The sequence below is a fragment of the Colossoma macropomum genome, unplaced genomic scaffold, assembly GCF_904425465.1.
Source record: "Colossoma macropomum unplaced genomic scaffold, Colossoma_macropomum, whole genome shotgun sequence".
Taxonomy (NCBI): domain Eukaryota; kingdom Metazoa; phylum Chordata; class Actinopteri; order Characiformes; family Serrasalmidae; genus Colossoma; species Colossoma macropomum.
The window spans coordinates 37,170,124-37,187,675 of NW_023494784.1; the positions used below are offsets into that span (position 1 = coordinate 37,170,124).

General features: G+C 37.4%; 1 protein-coding gene across 6 annotated transcripts in view; it reads left to right on the plus strand.

Annotated features, from left to right (window-relative positions):
- lypd6b (LY6/PLAUR domain containing 6B) overlaps positions 1 to 17,552 on the plus strand; it is a 54,412-nt gene that overhangs the window by 27,812 nt on the left and 9,048 nt on the right. The gene's annotated exons all lie outside the window — the stretch shown is intronic.

The following is a 17,552-nucleotide window of genomic DNA, read 5'->3' on the forward strand; positions in this document are numbered from 1 at the left end:
CAGTTTAAATTATTAACCATGTACTTAAAGTGATGCTTTTCATAAATGTATTTCAGTGTAGTAAATAATGCTCAGTACATCTTCATAAATACATTATATAGTCACAATTTTATAATAGGGCCCTAATTAATGATTAACAGTGTACAAAAGGAAAGATTAACCATTTAATGATTAACTAAGGAAACGTTTATGCATCATAATATAGTAAGATTATAAAGAACTACTGTATTGTTTAAAACAAGATGTAGACAATCATTTAATAATATTTATTCATAATTATTACACATTGCATTTTCATGCAACAAACAAACTAAATGCTTAATATTTAAAATTGTATAATTTAGAATCAATCTTATAATCTTAAAAATTATAGTTAGTGATTAGGTTTCTAAAATAATAACTGATTCTTTATATGTCACTAAGTAAATGGTTAATAATTCAAATGGTACCATTTATCACTGGATATTGTCGCCATCAAGACAAAACTATGTGTCTTATTTTTTGTATTTTTTTTATTTTTTTGACAATTTAAAATCACCAGCTTCCCTTTACATTGTATCAATATTTTATGATGAACATACCAATCAAAATGTTGCAAAATTACTTGGATTAAATAATTTATCCATTAACCTCTATTAGAAGTTAAGAATGTTTGTTTTTTCCTTCTCTTGTAATGTTACTTTTAACTTTACAGGAGAAGGAAACTTTTAAGAAAACTTTTTGGAGCTTTTGCTCTGACAGCATGATGTGTAACTACTATATAATGGTTAAGAGTTATTAACAAAATATTAGACAATGATTATGTTGCTGTTTATCAGGGCCTCTTATTATAAAGTGTTATCGGACTTTATGCAGGTGAACTGAGCTACGACCAATCAGAGGGCTTTTCCACTATCGAGCCAAATGGTTCTCAGGGCCGTATTGGGCCGTTCCGCGCTGGTCCGGACTCGTGAGACCAGTTGTGGTTTCTGTTTCCATCTATTGTACCGCTAAATCAGAACCAGGAAACACCTAAGAAAAATACACAAACGAATGGCTAACTGCTAACAGGCTAATAGCAACATACACGCCACCCACCACAAACATGTTTGATTCCGTCTGTCACTCCAACTCTGGTCTCTCAGTGTGATGTCATCTTGTTTATCCTCTAAATGGGTGTTATTTGAGCATCTGTTACTGAAACAGACTGTACTGCAGTGGGTTTTACCTGTAGCCGGATAACTACATTAGCATTTGCGTCGCCCGGCAGGGTACAACTCAAGGCACCACAAAACAATTCTATTTTTTACCTTTCTGTCGCTTCAACACCAGTCTTTCGAATTTGTGCTCTCAGATATGAGTCTTTATCCTCTAAACGGGTGTTTTTAAGCATGGGTTCGCTAGAACTGAGCCTGTACTGCAGTGGGAGGCACCATGCACATGCGTTAGCTTAGCCTAGCAGGCTATAGCTTAAAGCTCTAATGGAACAGGTCCGATTTCGGCTTTCTGTCACTCCAATACCATTCAGTCGACTTTGCGCTCGCTGTTATAAGTTTTTGTCATCTATATTTGTGATAGCAGAGCAGTTAGTCGAATTGAACGTGCACTGTGGTGTTTGGGTCTCTTTAGCTAAGTTATCCTCTCTTCTAGCTGGTTAGACAGCACCGTTTAACATTTAGAAATTGGTTGTAGATTGAAGTGTTGATTTATATTGAATGATGGATTTCAAATTGTGCACTGCTTTCATTTATTTGAGCAAAATGAATTTATTTGAATGCTTTTGGGTTTGAAATAGCACAGCAGGATGCTGTGGCATGTTTATACAAATATAAACATAGAACCGATCAGCGAACAGCTACGTCAATACATCATTCCACAGTGCGGTTCTGTGGCCCTGAAAATGGTTAGCTAACCGTGCCAAAAAACGCTTTTAAGCGTTCAGTGTTGAACCGTGTCCATGTGGAAACGCCACTGGAACGGTAACCCTCTGTGCTCAGAACCGTTTGGCCCTGCAGTGAAAAAGAGGCCATTGTGACACCCATAGCCAAGCTACACTCTGAAGATTCAACACTTGAACGGACATCTAGCATGAGAAAATAACAATGATTAAAAAAATATTCAAGATGCAGGAGAAAATGACAAAAAAAGGTTTTAAAAACAAATTTAGGCCGCATTTAGACACAGAACATGAATCTGGACACCTGAATCTGCTCATGTTTTAGCAATGTGCCCTTCTAAGAGTGAGCATGTCCCCTGGAGCCGACCCCCTTCCAAACTCTCTCACATCGCGACTCGGGCCTGTCCGTTCACCACGAAACCTCAAAAGGCCAGAAATAGCTTAGCTCATCAGGTAAGAAAACACGGCCAGTGAATAGCCCCAAAGCCCTGAGGCATCGGTGCCTGTTACCCAAACCCGGGTGGAGGGCGTGTCCACCAGCGCCTATTGAAAAACATATCTTCGCCCACTGCAGAAAAGAGCTGCAGATTTCTATCAAAACAAAGTTGTAAATCTGTCAATGGAGTCACTCTCTGCAAAAGAGCTGACAAAGCAAGCTAGCATGCTGGTAATACCTTGAGAATTTGTTGGCTTGTCATTGAAGTTCAACTGTGGTTTCCATGCTTTTTGTGAAAGCTCTTTCAACATACAGTGGCAGCTTGTGTGTTTTTAATGTGCTGTAAAGTTAATCGTTCATAACACATCATGTTGTTCAACTGTATCATGTACAGTTATGTGTAGGCTAAAGCTATAGCTAAAAAACAGCAGTAGCTGCCATTTTGGAGCCTACATAAACAGGTCGTTAACAGTATGACAATGCTTCCATGGAAAAAAAAAACCCTATAAAAATACAAGTTATATCTATACACTATATCTACACACAATTATAACACAAATAAGCAACAAAGGGAATCCACTTCAAAATAAAAGTAATCAATAACATAAGAAAAAATAATGAAAATAATATGAGAACATGATTGTTTAAAAATAGATAAACAAATAATTAATTAGACAATCATTAAGGGGGAAAAAATGTATTTCTCACTGCATTAGTAGATCTATAACAGGGCTCCATCTCTTCGTAAATGTATCTTTTTGAATTCTTAATAAGTATGTTATTTGTTCCATTTGGTAGACATCCCACACCTTTGTGATCCATAAATTATATGTGGGAGGGTTTGGATTCATCCATTGAACTGTAATACATTTCAGAGCTACCGTTAGTAATATTCCTAGAAGGTATTTCTTAGATCTCCCCTCTAAGTTATCTGGTATTACTCCCAATATTGCTACTCTAGGATCTTGTGGAATATTTTGCTGAAACACTTCCTTAAGGGCATCAAATACTTCGTTCCAGAATATCTGTAACTTAGGGCACAGCCAAAATATGTGAGTATGGTTTCCAATTTGTGCTCCACAGTTTCTCCAACAAACAGGTCTGTTTGAGATTGCTTAACAATTCTTTGCCGTTTGAGGCGAGTGTGTGAAGGTTTAGACATACAGTTTGCATGATGCTAATTTCTGAGGTATGAGCCACCATTCCTTGCTAGCTACATTAGCCTTGTAGCTCCAGTGCAAAATGAAAGAAACAAACGTCAGACACCGGAATGATATTTAGGCAATGGCAAACCATGAGAGCTAGGTGTTCAGTTCGGGCCATATATATCAAAACTCTCTCAAGATTTTGCTTGGTTTTCTGCTAGTCTAGTAATAATGTTAGCACTAAGCTAACAGTGTTGCACTCAGAGATTTGAAGCTTGTAAAAGTGATTAACATATATTTCAACTTGTATTGTATTGTAAAAGGTGGTTCTTCGAGGGTTCTTTGGTAAAGAAAGTGGTTCTTTATAGAACCATGAATGCTCAAACAACCCTTTGCATGATTAAATGGTTCTATGCATCATGAAATGTTTCTTCAGATTGATGGAGAATGGAAAGGGTTCTATATACCACCCAAAGGGTTCTGCCACTGTAACAGTGTCAATCTTGTGGAAGAACCTTGTAGGAGAATCCTTTTTGGTGCTCTATAGAACCCTTTTCAAAAAGGTTCAATATAGAACCATCTACATCGCATTTTCTATACTAAAGAACCCTTGAAGAACCTTTTGTAAAGAAAATGGTTCTGTATAGAACCATGAACACTCAAAAAGCCTTTGCAAAATTAAAGGGATGTTTGCATCATGAAAGCGTTCTTCAGATTGATGGAGAGTGTGCATGTTCTATATAGAACCTTTTTGAAAAAGGTTCTATTATTGCTACAGTAGAAGAACCATTATTGGTGCTATATGGAACCCTTTTAAAAAAGTTTCTATATAGAACCAAATTCAACACTTTCTCCATTAAATCTGAAGAACGCTTTCACAATGCAAAGAACCCTTTAATCATACAGAGGGTTTTTGAGTGTTCATGGCTCTGTGTAGAGCCATTTTCTCTGCTAAAGAACTCTTGAAGATCTTTTTTTTTGTAGATTGATGTTTTTCCAGATTTTTTTTCCAAATGTCTTTACTGTAAATCAGAGTGTAATTGGTTGATTCCACTGTCACTTTCTGATTATGTTTGTAGTGAATCTAACATCTAAGGCCTTTAGTTCAGCTCCTGTAGAGAGCTTGCTTGGCTGTATCTACCTAGATACTACTAATCTGATCTGGCCGTTTGACGATTTTAACCCTTTTGTTTCTAATCTAAAGCAATACAATACTTACAAAGTTTAAATACAAGAAAAATATATATTAAATAAAAATTAGCCAAAATTAGACTTTTTTTTTTCACAGAAATCATTATGCCTTCCCTGAAGGCCTTGAAGGCCATGAGGGTTCCCCACTGTATTTAGGCATGGGCCGTTCCCACAGTGAATCAAGTTGAGCCTGGAACGAGCCATGGACCTGTCATGTTTTCTGATGCTTTGACAGGAAAGAAGCCGTCCAAATGAGCCCAACCACTGTAAACAGTAATTAAGCCTTCAGCTCATCAGCTACTAATAATTACAGTATGTGACGCACATCAGCAGCTCGGAAACGGACATGGCCAAGAAAAACCTGTTTGAGGGGAGAAGTATTTTGCTGCATATCAATTTCATGCCAACTAATCAAGATGTATATTTTTGTAGGCTTCTGCAAACATTGCCACCCAAGAGCAGTGTTTATACAGGAAGACTTCCGCTCATGTTTCCCCGTCTTAAGTAACTGTTTGGTTCTAAGATTTGCAGGAATGCTGTCCGACTAGAACAACATTTCTCGCTGCTACTCCAGGAACAACCCTGTTTTGCACATTTTACTGTTTAACACAGCCATTTGTTACCTCATGACATGATTGATAATGATCTCATTAGTTTAATCAGTGCATTAGTGCAGGATATTATTTAAATATGCAGTGGAGGGGATTGGGAAGTGCAGTACAGGATACACTTTAAATGGCCACTTTATTCAAAACCCCTAGCTTGAAGGGGTTGTCATCCTCTGGCCATTCATTAAAGGTCAGTTTCTGACCTCAGGGCTGTACTGGGCTGGATATTTTTGGGTGGTGGACCATTCACAACCTCCATAACCATGTGACGATGTAGAGGTATACGATATCTCAATGGCTGATATACTGTTCATCACTAATAATTGATATAGTATTCATCACTAATAATTAATTTCATGACTGATTATTAATGGAGAATAATTATAGCTGATAAACTGACGCATGTGTAGTCAATAGTGGCCGTTCTTATTCTTTTAAAAACTTCTTTGAAGGGTGAATCACTCACTCATATGGAGCACAGTGGATGACACCACAATAATAAAGACAGCACTTCAAAATAAAAGTATACTGCCAGATTGAGCAATTTTTCTAATGCTACATTCACTCATGTCTGATTTAGCTATGTTATTCAATGTAAATTATTACATCATATATAGGTTATAATACCATCTTGTTTTTACAATTAAACAAATACAGTGATTACTTATTAATGTCAGTATCAGCCACAACAGTCTGTTATTGTTGTCATCTCAGAAAATCTATATCAGCACATTCCTACACACAACCTTCAAAGAAGCTGTACACTACATTCATATCACTGCTGTCAGAAGAAAACCTCTCCATTTTTGTAGTTTTTCAGTTTTTTGACATAATTTGAAACTGCCTGTTGTCCTTTACATTGTCTGTAAATTGATGAATGGACCAAAAGAAATGTCCCAACATGACTTGTGAAAAAAGTCTGGTTCCATAGACTTGCATTAAAAGTAAAGTAGGTTTTTTCCTTGTACTGTAAAGTTACCATTTTGGAGATGCAAGGTTTTCTTCCAACAACAGCAATAAACAAGCTTGTGCATGAATCTGGCGCTGGGCGGGGTTATTAGTGCTTCATCAGCATCTCGACCTTTCAGTATTCAGTCTCAGAGCTCTTTAGCCTGTGAGAGAACGGCCCTCCACCTGAAAAAAAAGTCTGTTGGCGTGCTTGTGTGTTTCTGTGCTGACAGCAAGGCCGCTCCCCTGAAGGCAAGGCATGCCAATAGGGCGGTTTGCATTCTCACTCGTAAATGAGCTCAGGCAGTCATTATCTCAGCTGTTGGATCTGCCAGACTTTGTTTTATGCCTAATGAGAGATGTAGACATTTTCAGACGCGTTTCTTCTATTTTATCTTTTCTTATTTTGCTCAGTTTTGCCATTACTCAAACTGTAGCCAGTCAGCAAAGACATGTTTGCTGTTTAGCTTTGGAGCTATGAATCCTCCTAATCATGCACATTTGCTCCATAATCTCACGTGGACCTGCTCATGTTGTTTCTGACTCTTTGTAACACACTGTAATCTATAAAAATGGACAAAAAATTGCGCTGCATAGCTAAAAACAGTATTAGCAACTATCTTGAAGCCTGAATTGTTTGTACCTTTTCTATTTGTTTGCTTTTGTGCTTTGAGTACTTTAATGTCTGTGATGTTTTATGCATGCTAACTGGTGGGGTATAATAAGATTGAGTAATATGGAGATGTTTTATGGTTATTGTGATTAATTACATACATAATTTTCTAAGCAAGTCATTAATATATCATCAGTACTTACAGAGCAATGACCAACTGTATGTTTCATTACAAAGAGAGTGTAAATTGTTATGCTTAATTGGATTTAATGTGGCGAAATGTTGAATGTATTCAATGTTTTAGAGAGCAGATAGTTTTCAAAATGTGGCAGTACCTTTGCACTGTGTTGGTTGGCTATCAGACCTCAGGATAAAATGAAATATTATACTGTAATTACATTAATATATATATATATATACTGTTTGGCCTGCAAAATTATTTTAATTTTCTACTAATATTAGCCCATTTCACCATGAGCTGCACCACAGTTCCCGGCATGCACTGAAACGTAATGTGTGCTCCTACCCCCTCCCCAACAGCGATCTATGAGACAGCGCCACAAAAAAAAATGCCAGGTGTCTATGTGCAAGCGAAAGGGCAGTTTTAAAAAACCTACTGTACACTGGGGACGTTTAAAGAGGCGTAACAGTGATCTGTAGCCTACTGTTTTATATAAAACAATTTGTTTTTATTTGGAATTATTTTAAAATAAAGAATGGCCTGTTCAGGTCACACAGCTGGCCTATGGATTTGTTGAGATTTTTTAATATGGCCTTTTTAGTGATTGAGTTTGACTCCCCTGCTGTAAAAGCTCAAAGAAAGCTATAATATAAAATGGTTATGAATACACTGCCTGAAGTCTGACCTACATGCACAGTGGAGAGGTAAATGCAGTGGAGGTTTGCCACCCAAGCAGGATATTCCTGGATTGTCCAGGTTTGTGGTTGCCTGTCCAATAAAAAATAAATTCCATTCCTGGACACAAATGTTCAGCATTTTCATAGTCGCTGTCAAATTTTTGTTGTCATTTTTTATTTTTCTGCATCATTTGAACGCAGAAGCTGCTATTTACGTTGTGTGAAAATTTCATGATAATTGGACCAATAGAAATGGCCCAATTTGCATGGACTAAAATCTTTTTACACTAACTTCCGTTGAAAATAAAACTAGTTTTTGCCTTCTCGTATATAGCTGCCATTTTGGAGATACTTGTTTTTCATTGGACATATTGTGTTAGTATTTCTTATGAAGTTTGAACTACTTCTTTTCATCCAGTCATGTGAAAAAAAAATAGGTTTGACTGGTTCAGATGACTGTCAGCGAATGTACGGACAGTTTGGGAAAAGTGCTTTGCTGGTGACGTGTTTGGGCAGCACTTCAACATGATAACGGGGAAGATTAGGATCTGCAGCTCAGCTGATATCTTTCTGATTTAGACTGCATTGTGAGCAGAGCTACTGCTGAATTTAGTTCAAAATCAAACCACTGATCAGTTGACCAGGAATTTTACAGGGCTGCAGTGTGTTGTATGGCAAAATAGTCCCCGAAGAAACTTTTTTTTTCAGTTTTTGCACTATTTTACCAACGTTACATGTAAAAATTCAGTAGATATAGTAAATAAATATTATATTGTATACAGTGCAAGGCCTGGTTCCTGTTACCACCATTATAAAGAAAACCAAGCTGTTAAGTTTCTCTACAATGAACCATTTCACAACAACCCATACTGAATGACTTTGTTTGCTTCTCAAAAAATGAATTATGCATAAATTTTGTGGGGCAGTTCTGCTTTACCAGTTTGAATGTAATAAATGGTAATAAATGTATCACCTACCGCACAGTGGAAATTCAAAGAACTCTTAAAGAATTCTGAGTAGTGATGGTTGGAAAGAAGCTGTAAAAAAGCTTCTACCTCTTTAATAAAGGTATCAAAGTTATCTGAGCATGTTTTTATGTGGAAACCTATTCAAAAGTTAGTACTCATGCTAGGAATTTTTAAGTGCTGTGATTAATGTAGGAAGCTTTCAGTAATTCAGATCCAAGCCTGTCAGAGCACCAGGAATGCGTAAACCTCAAAGGATGCAATAAAACGCATTCAAGTGAAGTATTTACTGATGGCTTGGAGATTGCACATGCATGTATTTACTGTGGGAGCCTTGAGGAACAGAGAGAAACAGTTATACCTTTGAGCCCTGGGACTGCTTAGAGCCGTTCATCATCAGATTCCATCAGCGTTCTTAGATGTTTTTAGGTGTTTTGCGTTCTAGATTGCAACATAGTCTTCAGAGTCTTCAGTTAGAGACATTCAGAGTGGATTGGTGTTGTTTCCGTTCTCGAGAAATTTGACCAGGGATTGTTCACAGTGGTGGTGATAGGAACCAGACGTCCACCTCTAAAAGCTCCCTCACAGAAAGTTATGCCATGAATTGGTTATGTATGTGCTGCCCAGTGTCTGAGACATTGTTTTATGATAGTTTTGAGAAGATTTCGGCCTAAAACTCATTTTTTACAATCCATTAATGGCTGAGGGATACATGCAGGGTGTTTCAAGGCAAGTCCTCAAAGAAAACTCATTTGTTCAGATTTACCACTATTTTACTATCATCAACATTCCATAGAACAGCTCAGACGACACGTGTAGGCTCACATTGTTTGGGACAGTAAACAGAACGGGTACATTTGCACTGCATGCATGGTGACCCCTGGTTCCTATCACCACCACTGTAAAGAACGTCTATACGTTTCCCTACAATGAACCGTTTTAAATCAGACCACTCTGAATGAATTTGTTTACATCTTAGGTACTAAATTGTGCTAAAATTTTTAAATTCCCCTTTAAGATGGCACCGAGGATTCCCCTTAGGAGAAATGCTGAGGCCAATTCGACAGCATGAAAGTTGGTTGATTAATTGAATGAAAAGATTACAGAAAAGATTGATAGTCGCAGCCCTGGAGTCAGGTGGTATGTGAAGTGCATGTACAGTCAAGTGCTTGACTCCAAATAAACCTCTCCGGAACTCTCCGGAGTTGGAAACCGTTAAAACTCCCCGAAATGGCCAGCCTCCTGCCGGGCGCATTGCTTGGAAGCAATTATAGCCCCCCATCCTCTTCCTCAGCCGTCATGGGAACTGCTCACATCAACACTGAGGGAATCCTGGGAAAAAGTGCTCAGTCACCTCCTGATTCCTGTTTGGAGAGCGGGATGCTGTTTTATTACTAGTCGCAACAGACTGACGCATAGAAGAACAACTTATCAGAGTTAGTGTCCTAATGTTAAATATATATAAGTATGCAGTGTTTTTTGCTTTTCATGATAGTAATTATTAGCTCTTTTCGTATTTCAGTTTCTTTAAACTTATATTTATTAAAGTTTTGAACATTCAAGTAAAATTACAACTAAACATCTCACCCATTCCCAAAACTTCCCGTTGTCTCATAACATAAAACGTCAGCTCGGAATGGCATTGTTGCAAAATTTAGTTGTCCCATAGTCTGCAGATGCAATATCATGAAACATAGCGATTCATTTTTTTAATTAAAAATAATACAAATAATAAAAAAATATGCGAATAATAGTAATAATAGAGTAAATTATTAAATAAAAACATTTGTGCATTCAATAAATTCATAGGTGGAATGTCAGTCTTTCAAATTTCTATTTTGACCTTGATCTCGATTGATTTTATTTTCTGATTTTATTCCTTTTGGATGGATCTTCTCCTTTTATTTCATATTCTCTTGCTATTATTATTGCATTGTTAATGCAAGGCTTCCCTGTAAATGAGGCACTGGTTTAAGTTGGACTTCCCAGCTGAAATCCATCAATAAAACGGTTGTGCTTTTTATGCCGTTTCTTTTTAGTGGAGTCATGTTACAGTAAGCGGATATGTCACAGTCTTGTGCGAAATCAGTGTGTAAATCAATGAATATTTTTTGGCTTACAGCACGAAGCCCGTCAGTTTCTGACCTATTTCCCTTTCCTAACATTAGTCCTGTCATAGTTGTGGCCTGAAGGAAACACTGTGATTCATCTAATGTGATATTTAGGTGTCAGTGCAGTATCTCACTCGGTTGTTCATGTTGAGTTGCTATTGCAAAAGAATTCTTACAGTTACAGCCCGAGTTGGAGTGTTTAAACTCATCAATCATGAATTTTTTGGCCAATTATGATTTTTTGGTTTTTTTTAATTATTTTTATTACCCCCTTTTTTAACCCAAAGCTCACTCCCTGACCCTGATACATGAGTGATAAATGGTTCAATGAGAATGCTTTATATTTGTGACATACTGGACACTTGGTCAAACCCCACCCCTTTGCCAAAGTGTCCAGTTTTTCCACCCATATCTGGCAACCCTAGTTGAGTGTCCAGCAAAAGTTACCATAGCCTACCATCATGAGATACAAAAAACAGGCTTAGATCAAACTAAGTTGAAAGTTAGCTGCTTAAGCAATAAATCCTGCTTTGCGAGCCAGGCCCCTGGTCATTTACGAGCTAAGAGTGGCTTGAAAACTCCCCTCCCCCACGAATGACCAGACTGAGTGTGTGTGAATGGTAATTACCTGGGCCGTACTGGCTTTACACTTCCGTGTTACTTCACACGGTGGCCCCAGGCTCCCCCCTTAAAACTACTTCAGTTGTCCAATCAGAAGACTTGAGGGCTGGGGCTAAAGGGGAAATTAGCTCTCAAGCTTTTTCTTCTTCATTTGAAAATCTGAGTCAGGTCCATCCCACTAATCCAGCAGCTGCATCCTCAGAGCCAGACCTTGATCTCCACTTTGTTTCCTTGAGCTTTTAATTCCACCCCATTAAGGTAAGGCTTTATGTCATATGGCAAGATGTGCAAAGCTTTGGGTAGATTTCTCACTTGCTCGAAGGTGTTTAGCATCTTAGTCTTCAGGTTAAAGCGACTGCGTGATTAACCAAGCTCACCTACAGCACCAGTCAAAAGTTTGGACACACTTGCTCATGGAAGTGCTTTCCTAATTATTTACCCTTTCCCCCATATGCTAAGGACATGCAAAGAATACTGCTTTTTATATTTAAGCATTTTTTTTTTATATTTAAGCATTTTTTTAAAATTCTGACAAACATACATTCAGTGTTTTTGACTTCTGACTAGTGCTGTATCTAATTCAGCATTGCCGTCCACGCTTCAGTCAAGGACATTTCATCGAACTGTATCTTGTTTAGAGCTGACAGGCCAGATGTCCATTTACTTGTTAATGTGCCTGCGAATGACGTTCATTATTAAGGTGTCAATCTGGACAGCTGAAGTGGAGCAATCCACACCGAATATCGTAGCACTAGTGCAGCTAGCAGAGCAGGAGGTGTTACTTTCGGCCTCCAAACCGGTCAGGCGACAAGTAGTCCCAGGCTGATTTACGCTGAATACAGTTCCAATACCAGCATGACAAAGTAATATTCAAAGCAGAATTCTCCTTGGCGGTATTGTCTCATGAGTTGCTTTTGTATAGCAAAGCAGCGAAGATGCTGTGTTGCTGTATTTGACACCTTTACAGGAATAGTTTGGCAAAAAACGCACAAATGAACACAGTTTACCTTTTAATCCAAATGTGGTTGATCATGTTTTGTGCCATTATGAAGCTTCTTTACTTTTGCACTGGAGCTACAAGACTAATGTAGCTAACAAGAAATTATACTCACCATCTTGAAGTCTGGATTTTGTCTCTACTTTTGTGCATTTTTTGTAAATATCAGGATGCCATTGTGTCAGAGACCACATAAGGAGTACTTCTGGCCAGATTATTTTGGTCATGTCATGATGCTAATTGATGCATTAAAATCCGTATATAAATCTGATATATTACAATGTATGTATTTCATATGTAGGATATATATAAGCATGTAAGAATTTCTCTCTTATCCAACTTGTATTAGTCACATATGGACGTATATGAGACATATTTGAAATGGGCCATTTTCAAATATGGGACATACATTTCAGCCACATGTGACCATATAAAAACATATATGTTTAACACATATTTACCAATATATGATAGAAAACATTAATATATGGATTCCATATATTACTTATATATGCTAGCTTCATGTTATATAATAAGGTGTTTATGCATCTTCTTTGTATTATTTGCATCTACTTATTCCACGTACTTCCTAATGAAGTGAAAATTAGTATAATAGCTACTTACCTAAACTCTAAACACATGCACATTGTGAGCTATGCATTATAATCATTAAAATTTTTTAATTTTGTTCGCTGGCACACAAAAATGATTAAATATTTAAATGCACACAACAGAACATCAATTGTAACTGTACTGTGATGTGACATCATGTATTAGATGTATATGAATGACCCAAATATTATGCATGTGTTCACAATATATATTGTGCATATATGTTCATTATTTGATACTTACATAAACGTATATGTACTGATGTTTTAAAGCATGTGTTTGACGCTTTATGATATATTTGCATATATGGCCTATTTTTGAATAGAAAGTTTCTACTTCTTAGCTATAATAGATTTATAGCTCTAGTGCAAAACTTAAGAAGCACCAGATTTGTATTGGCTGATGGCTGTTGGCTGTTTTTTTCGTCCAGCTATTCCTGTCATGAAGTCTTGTGCAAAACTTTGTAGGGACATTCAGGCTGGTTTAGATCAAAACCATCATTTACATTCTCTTGACTGCATGCAGCCCACACTTCACACTTCACTCCAGCTTTGTTTGTGTCCTCTGAGAGGTCAACTGAGGAGACGAAAGATAGCCAGTAAATGGTGCATGTCCCAGCATGTGTCAGTGCATTTGAATGAGAGGGGCTCTGTAATATCAGTGCTAACTAAACTGAGTGTTGGTGTACTTAGTCTATTTACTTTTTCAGTGACTCAGTCACCGCTGTAACATTAATCACACTTCTTAGTTTGCTCAGAAGTGGTAATCTTGTAAAGCTCTAAGACATGCATGTCCCTGTAACGCATGCATTTGATTCAAACTGGCAAAACATGCTTTTTGGTTAAAGTGATAGTTCGATGAAAACCTTTACAGTTTATTATGTTATTTATCATGTTGTTCAGTATTCTGCAGCTTAGCCTCATCAGTTTGCCAGAATTCAAGACATGTTTCTTTTCATTCATCAGTATTCCTTCACTATGATACCCAGCATGCATTACGCATGATATTATACAACCATCGGGAATCCCTGTGGTGTCACCCATTCCTGACTGTGTTTTATATGGTTCCATATAGAACCTTTTATAAAAAAAAATGGTTCTACATAGCACCAAAAAAGGGTTCTGCTACTGTTGCCACATCAAGCTTATAACAATAAAAGAACCCTTTTTGATGCTGTATAGAACCATGTTCCCAAAGGTTCTATATAGAACCATATACAACAAACTTTTCATCAATCTGAAGGACCATTTCACCATGCAATGAACCATTTAAGCATGAAATGGTTCTATATAGAACTCATAGTTCTAAATAACACCATTGCCTTTTCTTTAGAACCCTCTTTTTAAGTGTGCACAGCTGGGTTAGAATCAGTGTAACTCTTACCCTGCTTATTGAAGAAAATCCTAAAAAAATGTTTTTTACCCTTTCAGCCAGCAAAATTGGGACCAACACACACTAACCCATCTGATCTAGCCAATCAAGAATTTCAAGAAGTTCATTAGCTAGAGCAGGCGTACTAGATTGTGGTTGGAACTAGACTCCAGAGGCAGGCAGATCTCCAGGACCAGGGCTGGTGACCACTGCTCTAGACTACTGCAGCAGCACTGTGTACAGTTATAGCGATGGTTACATTTTTCATTTTGTCCATAGTGTCCTTTTTAAGTATTCTCAAGCAGACATATTGTTAACTATGAAAATGTCTTATTTATATATAACAATACATGATACAGTGTCAGAAATGACTTTAGCTGTAGTGGGAAAATGTTTTTGCGATTCCTTTAGCGGTGCTAGAGGAACTTCAGATCGATTTGGAGTGGTTTAGAGAAGGTTAAACATTTGCTTGAAGCAGAACTCAGCTGTAATGTGTGTTTACTCAGTCAAGACTCAGGAGCGGAAGATAACACCTCCTGAACGTTGGCTGGTCCTGGCATAACAACATGTAGGAGAACCATGTAATCTCAGTAAGCTCCAAGTCGTACAAGCAAGCAGTAGAGCATGGACGTTCTCTCTGAGCGGTGATTGCATCCAGCCTTAATGATTAACCTCCAGTGTCGTCGTGCAGGTGACCAAGACAGCTTAAAGAGAGACATTTCACCATGAGCTGGGTGTAGAGCCTATTGTACAGAGAATTTGAGGTTTATGTTGGACAGCCTACATTTTGGAAAACACATCTTTTCAAATGTTGTCAATACAAATGAGCATGTTTTCTTTGTTGATTCACAGTAACTTAAGACATCAAATAGAAATCTGGTCTTTTTGTGCAAAACTATGCATATGGGACCACTTTTATTTATAGATAGCCCAGTACCACTTTTTTCCTTGTCTGTTACCAATACTGAAACCTTTTGTATTGGTCCAGTATTTTTGTTCAGAACTACTAAGTTTTAAAATGAAATATTGTGTATAATATGTACAGTCCTGTGTAAAAGTTGGAGATTTTTTTTTTTTTTTAGCTTCCATTCTTTTTAGTTTTTCAAAGAAATCTACAGCCACACCCCCAAAGTTCCGTCTTAGAAGTTGGTTTTACATTTTCTTCTCACAATCCAAGTAATGCTAAACACATTCAGTGATGTTGAGGTCTGGACTCTGGGGTGGTCAGTCCATTGTTCTGAGAACACCAGCAGCTTCTTTGTTTGATGAGTCTGTTTCCTTTTCTCAGTAAGAGCTTCTTGAACAGCTACACATCCTTTCAGACCCATAGTGCTGAGTCGTCTTCTCACAGTGGAAGGATGGACAGAAACACCTGTGGATGTTTTCAGATCTGAAGCAGCTTGATTTTCTCCTCTCTCTCAAAGATGAAAGGTTTAAGTGCTGTTTTATCTGATGCGGGCAGTTTTGGTGGTCTAGCAGGTGGCTGTTAGGAGTCCCGTTTTCACTGTGGAAAAATGGGAAATGCATTGTGCACATGACATTACTTTTTCATAGTTTCATGCAGAACACGTCAAAAATGAAAAGCAAAACCTCTTTTGCGATGTTTTCACTTCGATTGATTTCTTCAAATGTATTTGTTTCATTGAAGTGCAACCAAAATGGTGACATTGAGTGAGATTAGATGAGACTGCATTTAAACAATAACATGCAGAAAATGTGCCAACATAAAAAGTGAAAAATCTATTACATTGATTTAATGTTGCACAGTGGAAAGCAGTATAATTATGCCTTTTTAAGCATTTTCTGACATGAATTCAGCATTTCATTTTCTAAATGCAAATCCTCATGTACTGTTTTTCAGTAAAGAGGTCAAGCGACATGAAAACAATGTAGTAGAGGTTTGTTTTTCATTTTGGCACATATGCTGCATGAAACTATGGAAAAGTTATATCATGCATTGCATTTCACGTTTTTCCACTGTAGTGATCTCTTTTCAATCTGGCACGGATTCCTTTCCATAATATGTGTATATGCTGTGATGAAACTACTCTAACACTGTACTACCCCACACCTTACTGAGGTCTCATGACATTATTGTTGTTGATCTTATGCCATGCACTACGAACGATTCTGTGCTATTTCAAGCTGGAATTGTTACATGAGAGATACGAGATGGGATTCATTTTCATATCTGAGCCAGCATTTTCTGCTCATGTTGGCCTGATACCATTACCCAGAGCCATGTTTACTTTTATTTGTTTATTTTATTGTTTGTTTCACTAATACAGGCATATATAAAAGTTTGAATACCCCTGGTCAAATGACATGGTTTGTTGATTTTAACACATCCTTTACAGAGAAGAAGCTTAAATATAGCATTTTGCTGAGTGTAACATACTGGAAAAAAAAGAAAACATAAATACATAACTTCACACAGGTCACATTTAATGTTTTATGTAATATAGTACTTAATAAAGTAAAATAAAACTGTAGTGCATGTTAGTTCACTGTATTGCTTACTCTCTTATAATGTTATCAGGGCTTCTGATAGGCTTCAAGGCTTTTAAGTTCTTTAATAGAGAGTTCTTTCTTGTGCAGGTTCTCATGACCTCATATAGCATTAGTTCTTTTTAAGGGGACACCCTGAGCAAACACATGGTCTTAAAAGGCTGATACAGGTGGCAGTTCTTTTATTTGAACATGGTGCAATTAGAAATCTTGAAAGATATTTCAGCGATACGTTATCGGGTCTGTTTTACTGTTATTTTCCCACCAAACTTAGTTTTATCAAACAAAAATCAGTGACGTCATTCATAGCAACTGTGCTCATAATAAGGAAACATGACCAGGGCTGTGGATCTGTTGCCAGAATGGGGCATTGATTGGCTACGGATGGACGTCAGAGGCATAGATGAGATGCTTGAGTGAGATACAGGAATGATGGGTGATGTTAGTGGTGGGTAATAAGGCCTAAAACGGTGAGATAGTTCAGGCAACATCTCGACAGTGGCCAGTTTAGTGTACAGTAGATACCAGACAGTCCACATCCCTGTGATCAATCAAATTCATGTTCTTTTTTTGCCCTGTAGTTTGTTTATGCATATCTAGCTTAGACATCTAGCGTAACCAAAGAACATCCACGCTCAAATGTTCATGCTTAGTATTTATCTTGAGTGATCTGATCATAAGTGGACAGGGAG